The sequence below is a fragment of the Sinohyriopsis cumingii genome, chromosome 18 (assembly GCF_028554795.1).
Source record: "Sinohyriopsis cumingii isolate HCF-2022 chromosome 18, ASM2855479v2, whole genome shotgun sequence".
NCBI lineage: Eukaryota > Metazoa > Mollusca > Bivalvia > Unionida > Unionidae > Sinohyriopsis > Sinohyriopsis cumingii.
The window spans coordinates 89,851,258-89,861,530 of record NC_142978.1 but is presented as its reverse complement, the minus strand read 5'-3'; the positions used below and the strand labels follow the sequence as shown (position 1 = coordinate 89,861,530).

General features: G+C 37.9%; 1 protein-coding gene across 3 annotated transcripts in view; it reads left to right on the top strand.

Moving 5' to 3' along the window:
- The first annotated feature begins 380 nt into the window (after positions 1-380).
- The window catches only part of LOC149777416 (core alpha-(1,3)-fucosyltransferase-like), a 30,642-nt gene continuing 20,749 nt past the window's right edge, over positions 381-10,273 (top strand). Inside the window, exon 1 of one of the 3 annotated variants that reach the window (XM_089942035.1) lies at positions 381-503. The gene's annotated coding sequence lies outside the window, so the exon portion shown is untranslated. Of the gene's footprint in view, positions 504-654; positions 1,219-7,393; positions 7,481-10,273 lie in introns of those variants that run through there. The other 2 variants (XM_089942036.1, XM_089942037.1) reach the window with 2 other exon arrangements.

Here is a 10,273-nt window from a genome sequence, read left to right as displayed (position 1 = left end):
CGTGCGAAAGTCGCCAATGCAAAGACATCCCCGCCATCTCAGCACCATGGGCGATATGAAAGTCGCCAGAGCAGATTTAACCATCCCCACTCAACATCATGGGCGATATGAAAGTCGCTAGGGCAGAGCTAACCATATCTACTCTTCAGCATAGACCGTATTAATGTCGCCAGAGCAGGAGAAGAAGAAAAAAAAAACACTCCTTGTATCGACCAATGAAAGTCGCCAGAGTAATGATAACCACTCCTACACATAAGTATCGACCAATGAAAGTCGCTAGAGTAATGATAATCACTCCTACATATAAGTATCGACCAATGAAAGTCGCCCTATTAAACATAACAACTCTTAATCATCGGTATAAACCTATGAAAGTCGAAATAGCATACGTTATTGGTAATAATTTTTCGTTCTTTAGCTTTCGTTCCTTGCTTGCAGTCCAACATCTCGAAAAATGTCTGATAACCTACGACAAGAACTTCACCCTGAGTTCATCTTTGAAGGTACTTTAGATTAACATATGCTTTTTTTTATGGCTTTGTACACAGTGGAATGTTCAGTATGGACAAACACATGTAGAGACTGTATACACTGTATAAATAAAATAATTGTGATCCGAGTCAAACATAGTAACGAACATCAGCCCTCTATATGCAGCAAGCCTTCTGTGTGTAAGAAAACAAGTCATGTCTCAAACCTTGACCATCGATAGCAATAGCCGGCGGTCCAGACTGGTATGTGTTTGAGTCTATGACATTTGGTACTAGATTCATTGTCAATAGTTCAGTATTAAATCGAAAGATATTGCTGAGCAAAGTTGTAGCAGAAATGCAACTTGCCCGTCGATGGTGGTGGTCCCGTGAATTTGTCCCCGGACCTGGCAATGGTTGCGTGCTAGAACAGTATTGAGATGTAGAAATAAGTAGGTAAAATAAATCATTTGACTAGATGACAAGGTAGCTACCGGGGGTACCTGTGGATGACACACGTGGCCTGTTTAATAATGTATCGTATAAACTAAACTGTACACAACAGTGATGATCAGTGCCAGAGGATAGCACAGTCTCCACCATTAAGGTCTCTGAGCAAACATACATGATAAATACAAGGCTGCTCGACTTTAGACGTTCAGAAAACAGGACGGCTCTTGATGTTATCTGTCTACTGACGGCGAGAGAGTGTGTATGTAAGATTAGTGGTGTGCATGCCTATATACAGGTAACTAACATCCACCCACCTCTCCCTCTCTCTCTCTCTCTCTCTCACACACACACACACACACACACACATGCACACACAAACACACACACACACACACAAATGCAAATTTCATCAAAATGAGCAAGGACTGATAGGTCCATGCATACTGTATAACGCATAGCGTTTACTACAGCATTTATACTGCATGGGAATGGGTTAATCCGCATTTTGTTTAGTTTTGTTGTTTCTGTGGGGCTTATGGGGTTGGGAAAGCTGTGGAGTGTGTGGGAAAGTGGTAAACAATGTAGAACAAAAATTATTATGAAATATTAGTAAGCAAACATTCTACAGAATAATCGTGGCCTTTAGATGCGAGGGTAATTGAAATATACAAAGCTGTGTTAATTGCATATTAATATTATTTATTTTATAATTTAATGTAATTCTGTTATTCTGAGTATTTTGTGGGACCTTTTCGATGAGCTAAGATAACTGCGGGCTACATTTATGGGATGACTCAGGTTTTCATTTGGAGCTTTAAATGTTTCCTTACATAAATGATTTTGGAAAACAAGATATCTATGTAAAAAAAAAGAAAAGCATAACAAATAAATTCAAACTATATGGCTGCCGTTGCGTATTTTTGAATTTTGACAGTAGATGTATTTTAAGAATACGTGTCATAACAGCACGTCAGACGAATGTACACTTTCAGCGTAAAGTTCCAACATATGTATTACCATATTTCAATAAATTTACACAGAACTACAACAAAACGTATTTCAGCTTGTAAAAGAGAAAGTTAACCATTGCCTCTCTTCCATTCACCCAAAATGTCTGCTTAAGTAAAAACGACCTTTACATTGTACGGCACAAATCTATTAGATCCCTACACAAACGCGTTACATGTGTATGAAGTCGAATTTTTTATCCCAAACGCTCGATAACGAGGACTTGTAACAAATTCATGAAATTATTGCATTTTGTATTTTAATCATCGAGTGACGTAAATTCAATGCTATTGTTAGAAGCTGCAGTAATTTTTAGATTCATATTTTACGCTAAACGTCGTTTCAAAAAAGAATTTGGACTAAACTAATTTCCTATTAGTTCTTTTGTAAACCAGAGCTAGTTGAGTCAAAGGATTATGGGACTACATATTGTCCGTCCGTCGGTTAATGCAAGTTTGATACCGCTACATCTCCTAAACTATTTAGAGGATTGCATTAAACAACAAAAACAACAACAACAACACACAGAGACATACACACAGAGAAATGTCTAGTTAGTCATAAAGGAAAATAATCCCTCTCACACTTCCAATATGACCACCAGAACCCCAGTCGTGACAATCTTGTTTTCACGACTTCCCTAGAATAGATGGTTACGTCAACATGGGCTTTTCAGTAACGGACTTATCACGATGTTAAGCTGAATTTAAATAAAAATGGTCCAAACCTGAAATCCAATGTGGCCGCCAGATTGATTTTTTTTATTGCTACGTGTCTTAATTGGGGTTTTACAAAGAACTTCATATGCTGTATTGTTAGTCCTATTAAAAATATTGCCGATCTGACATCCATCATGGCCGCCATGTCATCCATCTTTAAACCTTGTGATGGCGACTCCTCCTGAATGGATGGTCACCTTGACAAACATGAATTCACCAAAAGATTTCTTATGATATCTAGCTAATTCTAGCTGGAAATAATTTCAATCTTAATTGAATATTATTGTCGTGACGTCTACATTGCAAATTTAGGCATTTCTACTCTTCCTGAATGGAAGATCATATCGACATGTAATTTCACCTACAATTTTATTATAATGTCAAGTTGGTCCTACATGAATGTTGTGCCAATCCGGCCATCTTGAAAATTATGTTATGTCTCAAGAATATTAGGGACGGTTTCAATAATCAGAACAGAGAAACGGTTTTATATTAGATTACTGAAAATTCTATTGGATCAGCAGGGAGTCAGTCCCTATGAAGGATTCCTGAATAGAATTCTTTATATAATTTCCAAACCTCAACAATATCAACTGTTTCCGGGCAAGCTTCAGTAGATCCTGACACTGTTGCAAACGTGTAAGTATTTAAATTTTCACAATACCAATAATGGAAGTTTCATTAATATTTCAGTCATTGAAAAAACTCACTGTGCTGTCTAAATGTGTACGCGTGCATGTATAAATTAAAATCAGACGTTTAAATTAAATTATATCATAGCCCAAAAATGGGTAGTTATATTAAAGTCCATATTCATGTAATTTTAATAACAACTGCTGCTCGAAATCTCACTCCCAAGTTTTTTTCTTCAAAAGTCAATATTTCAAGGCATAGAAAAAATCCGAATAAAGAAAATATTTTAATTATTCTATAAAAATAGAAACCTTGAACATGTGCAACACTGAACAAGTCAAATTTCATACATTATTTTATTTCTAAAACTTTATCAACAATAAACTACCCATTACAAGCTGAATTCGGTTTTTTTAATACAATTTTTGCCTTCATTTGAACTTAATCATTTTTTTATTTAATTAGTTATTTATTTATTTTCTTGCTTGATAACTAATACGTTGCTTACTTTATTACTTGGTAATTAGTTAATTAGTTGCTTAGTTTCTTATTTGGTAATTTTGTTAGTAAGCAACACTGATAATTCTCGAAGCTACAAAATTTTAAAAGGAGCGTGAAATATTTACCATAAGCGTATATAAAAATGGTAAACATTGATTTTGTATCATATTAGCTTCCCTAAATAAATAAAGATTAACACCCATTACAATGTCCTTTGTTTATGTACTGATAAATTTACACATATCTTTAAATTCTTGTAATCACTGCTGAACCTCTAGTATACACAGTGTTTATTCTTTAGCCTCGTTGTTATTTTCCTCACAATGTTTTCCTGGAGACATTTATGTATGTTTATTCTTTAAAAGACGTAGAAAAAAGAACGTCAAAAATATTAAAGCCTTAGAAAAACAAAACCCTCCATGTTTTCCTATATTGCGAAACTAATTCATTAATTACAACGATACAACTATTCTTAGAGTTATATCTCACCATCCGTTGAATTGAGTAATTATATAAAATACTCAATATATCAATGAAACGCTTTAGATAACGACAAAAGATGTTTATTGTCTTACACCTCTGGGCATAAACATGGCCAAAGTTGGGCATAAATATGGCCTAAGTTGGGCATAAACATGGCCAAGTTGGGCGTAAACTTGGTCACAGTTGGACATAAACACGGCCAAAGCTGGGCATAAACACGCTCACAGTTGGACATAAACACGGCCAAAGTTGGGCATAAACATAGCCAAAGTTGGGCATAAACACGGCCAAAGTTGGGTATAAACACGGTCACAGTTTGACATAAACACAGCCGATTGTAGACATAAAGAACATCTTTAGACACCGTAAACGTATTTTGGAGCTCATTTATGAAGACAAAATACATCAAAGGGGGATAAAATACTGCCCTGGCATGTTCCGTTGTTAACATGAAAAGCTTAAGATATCCTACTTTGTAAATTACCCTACTTCGTATATATGTGCACATGTTAGCAAAACCTTCGAATTCCTGATATTAATTCCAGTATCGTTAAACTGAAGAGAAAAAAATAACACAGCACATCATATTTGACCAGGAGCGGCCCGTTTATAGTCCGTATAAATGAACTAGATGGTTGCCTAGGGCGCCAAGTTAAGTTTGAGGATAAATGTGTGTGTGTGGTGGTGGGGGGGGGGGGGGGAGGGGGTGATTGCAGGGTTCGTCTATGGCAATGGTTCCTAAGCCATAGGTCGCTACCCAAATCAAGGTGTTACAAATTTTCAAAAGGGCCCCGACTTTCCTCGAAAGGGCATCAAATACTAAGTCTGTGTGTCTTTCAACTCAAAGTGTACATAATACCCATCAAACGTATGCAAGAATAAAACGATGGTCAAATTTCAAGTGATAAGTGACTGTACCTTTCTGCCTGTGTATAGTTTTGTTTTAGCGGGTGGGGGCGGAAACTCTTGACTCCCTCTCCCGATCTGGCTCTGCACCCACATGTAATTATCCGGAATTTAGATTGTCATAGCCTTCTGCTTTACTAAGATCAACGTGTAAGAGTCACAAAGGGTATTCTACTGTAACTGGTATCATCAACGCACTCTTTTCATGAATTTTCATTGGTCAAAATATATTTTCAAATCCGTGTAAAAAAAGATTCTTTATTTACGTGATTATTTGAGAAAGATTACAAGGCCTCGAAGTAATTATTATATTGCTGTGATAATTATTACAAGGCCTCGAAGTAATTATTATATTGCTGTGATAATTATTACAATGCATCGAAGTAGATCTTGTTGTTGTAGGGTTTAACACCATTTTTCAGCACAAGATGGGCTATACATGGCGGCCAGTATAAATGGTGGAGGAAGAACCCGGGAAACACCCGGTAAGAACCACCGCCCCACGATAAGCTACTGGAAAGCTTTCTCACGTACCCATATTAGCCGAGCCCAAGACTTGAACCCACGCAGACAGAGGTGAGATGGCAATGATCCTTAACGGTGAGCGTCTTAGACAACTGGGTCACTCGCCCCGTCCCCCCCCCCCCCAAGTATAATTAACCATTGCTCTAAAATATACACTGGATCTCCTTAAATAATATAATAACGTCATTTCTTAAGGTGGCAAGTTTCTATAATGTCGCAAGGAAACGCAGTTCTAGAAGATGGCGGTCAATTTCAGCATGTTTATTAATAATGTAATTTTCTTGTTTCAAATATTCCGAGACACATTTTAATGCAGCTTTTGCTTTTTTGTAATGGCGGTAGGATCTATCTGGGATACCCATAGGGTAACATCATAGGGTAACATCACTGGTAGCATGTATGCTTTAAATTAAGCCTAGTTCTATCCGATTCTTCCATTGTTTCATACCAGTAAGATTTCCGAAAGTCGTCCATGTGGAACAGAGCATATCCACCACTCTCGACTCGCGAAGACACTTAAAATCGTAAACAAAATGTCCACTGTTACCACCATAACCAATACATGCATGAGCAGGGATTTTTGTGTTTACCTGCTCTGTGGTGTCTACTATGAATTTGTGTTGGTGTTTATGGCACAGCAACACAACAAGGCTATTTAGTGCCGAAACAGTTTGAGTAAAATGCCTTACCCAAGAACACGCAACAGTTACCGACCTAGGTTGAGCCAATGGGGAGACTGAATAATCCACAACGCGAACCACCGAGCTCCTGTCCATATTAGTTGCCTTTTACGTCAACAGGTTAATTGAATATGTACAGTTTGCACTGTTAGAGATGGGCAAGCATTGTCTTCAGCTTCCCCACCCCGGAAAAAAACCTACCGCAAACTCCGCGAAATGACGCCCTCCCCCTTCCGGGTTCGGCCCGCCAGGCGGTATCGCCTCCCTGTTATCCCTTATGACGGACCTGTATGCATGTGTGTGTGTCTATTATACATACATACATACACACACACACACATACATACATACATACATACATACATACATATGATGTAAATAAGCAGTTAACAATATAGATTTCTGTTGTGTCCTTTGAATACCGTTTCATTATGAGAGCGGCCAGGCAAAGGCGCCTGTAGAAATTTTTTCTGTCTAAAACATGTTTATAGGTTACATCCGAGAGGGGGAGGGCTATTGTCCCCCCCCCCCTTGTCCTTAGGTACGGGTTCCCATGAGGGCAGGGTCTATGATTTTCATGACAACAATTTCCAGCTGAGACAGCAGTCCTGGGCGAGTATTAAACAGCGACAACTCTCTACCAACAGAGCTACTGCGGATCCTTAACTAAAATAATTACGGTATTGATAATAATAATAATAATAATAATAATAGTTTATGAGGATAGAACATTCAACATTCTTTCAATACAATGTCATCACTTGCGTGTCCATAAAGCTTAGCGTTAAGATGACAGTTTTGAAAAATCAATATAGCATATCACCAATAAAGTGAACACTCCTATGACAATTTCTAAAAGCTGGGTTGAGCATATCGCCAATAAAGTGAACACTCCTATGACAATTTCTAAAGGCTGGGTTGAGCGAATATATTTTATTCATGAAATCAAATATTTCGGTTGACAGCTGTTGTGCGCAACACAGCTCTAGGTAATCCCGCTTCCACTGCAATTCATGTTTGCGCCATTTGCATGGGACAGTAGTAGACGAGGACAAAGCTTTTCTGCGCTGGACAGTCAGGTACACATGCAAAGTGACTAAAGGTATGTCTAAACACACACACACACACACACACACACACACACACACACACAGAGTGAAAGTTATCATTTCGCCTATAAACGGATTATCGAGAGAAAAAAAATAAACATGCCAACCTGAAAATTCAGAAGAATTTTCTGGATCTAAGGAGGAGCATCAGTAGCTGAGTTAGTACAGAGCCTTACTAAAGAGTTGCGCGTTCGATACCTGTCAAGGTCAGTTTGGATCGCCTACCTAAGTGTCGGAGGGAAAGGCGTTTAACACCCATTTTTTGGGAATGATTTAAAGTGTTCAAGTTGCCAATAACTGGAATCAAATATGAGGTGGATGGTCTCATACTTCATGCAAGACAATGTAGACGGAATTCTGGGAAAAATTTAAAGTATTGTTTCTCATTTCAACTACCGTGTAATTTTTTAAATTAGTTATTGAATACTGCAACTTTGTGAAACCGTGGCAGATATTTCCAAAAATAAGATGTGCGTTTATTAATATTTGTGTTCACTTGATACTCGTTTATGTACAATGCATTGTATGCGTCCTTCTTGGTGAATACACTATTCTGTCCATATGACTTCTAATGGATACGTCAGACCCAATTTTAACTGATAGGAATACCTAGATTACTGTACTGTACTTTCAAATAGGTGAAATATTTTTTGTGTGTGATTTTGATTGTAACAATTTTTCTGTCTTCGCTACGATGTCTGCCGAATGACAGTTTATAATGATGTCTGGCACTGGGGCATCATGCCGCAGACATGTACCATTATGTCCTACCGGGTCCCATTATCTTGACACCAGGCCGACCAGTCCTTACATTAACCTTTTAATGCTGAGCGCCGAGCGAAGCAGCGGTCTGTACCATTTTTATAAGTCTTTGGTGTAACTCGGCTAGGGTTCGAACTTGCGACCTCCTGCATCTGAGCGGTCAAAATATTAAATCTGCTGCCACTTTATCAAGCAAAAAAAATGCAGTTACTAAAACTTCACCAGACAACAACCAAGTTGGAAACAGTTGAAACAACATTGACATAACCCTTATAAATGTATACGAGAGCACAGGCGCATATGTCTTAAGGGCTGGTCGTAATGCACAATTCAGTACAGGTGGGTGGGGGATAGTACACAGATTGTGAAGAATGAGCTAAAAATGACGGTAATAGTGATATCACAATTCAGTACAGCTGGGTGGGGGATAGTACACTGATTGTGAAGAATTAGCTAAAATGATGGTAATAGTGATATTACAATTCAGTACAGGTGGGTGGGGGATAGTACACTGATTGTGAAGAATTAGCTAAAAATGATGGTAATAGTGATATTACAATTCAGTACATGTGGGTGGGGGATAGTAGACTGATTGTGAAGAATGAGCTGCAAAAGATGGTGATAGTGACATCACAATTCAGTACAGGTGGGTGGGGGAATATTACACTTTGAAGAATGAGCTAAAAATGATGGCAATAGTGATATTACAATTCAGTACAGGTGGGTGGAGGATAGTAGACTGATTGCAAAGAATTGGATAAAAATGATGGTAGTAGTGATATCACAATTCAGTACAGGTGGGTGGGGGATAGTAGACTGATTGTTAAGAATGAGCTACAAAAGATGGTGATAGTGACATCACAATTCAGAACAGGTGGGTGGGGGTTAGTACACTGATTGTGAAGAATTAGCTAAAATGATGGTAGTAGTGATATCACAAATCAGTACAGGTGGGTGGGGGTTAGTACACTGATTGTGAAGAATGAGGTAAAAATGATGGTAATAGCGATATCACAATTCAGTAAAGGTTATACAATCAGTACTTTGTTTGGATGGGCAGAGCCGGTGGTAAGCTGTTTTGTCTTAGAAGCTTTTTGGTTTGTTCAGGAAGCCATCCGTAAAGTGGACAGCTTCCTACCAAAACTCATTTTATTGTGACAATACAGTCAGAATTGTGATAATACTGTCAGGTTTTTCAAGTACTCTGGTTATAGTGAAATCCACGGGCGGAGAGCTTTATCACAGCCGGCACTTCGTAGCAGTGGGTGAACTAATCTCGGTATTAACATTAAACAAGCATTGTTCATTATGTAATTTTTGCTGTGTTCATTGGAAGTCATAAGCCCACGATACGCGAGGTAATGGCCAAAGGAACATACATTTTAAAGCTTTGTTGTCCGTTTTGGTCATTATATCATGCATTCTGCTTTAAATGAGCATAAACAGATACAATATTTCATAATGATAGGTGTGCTTCGATTATATTACTTTAATTAAAATTGTAAAACATATTTAATCAAGTGCAGGTAATTTCTTTATTCAGTTTTGTTTTATTTTCTAAATCTTCACTAAAAATGAGCAAGTAAAAAGCATATTAAAGGTACACCTGAAAGAACTCCAATCAATGTTCAGGCATTTTAATCGATGTACATCATAGTATATGCACAGATGTTTACACACCATAAAAGTTAAACGATAATGTCCACTAATGTACACAGAAGAGTAACCGGAACGTCACACGTACATGCTTACATTACAATGCAAATGTTCATGTCAGTTTGTGGTGTAGTCTGAACGAGGGTGAACGCGAAAAGTGTACGGAACACCGACTTTTCCTCCCGCACATTCTGTTTAACATAAAGAACTCCCACCCCTCTTATTATACATTACATTGCCAATACTTCCACTGTGTTCCACATTCCCAGTATTATCGTCAACATTATGGATACAGTACAGTATATATCTGTGTACACCATGCTTGTGTGTGTGTGTGTGTGTGTGTGTGTGATTAAGATTTTTAACGT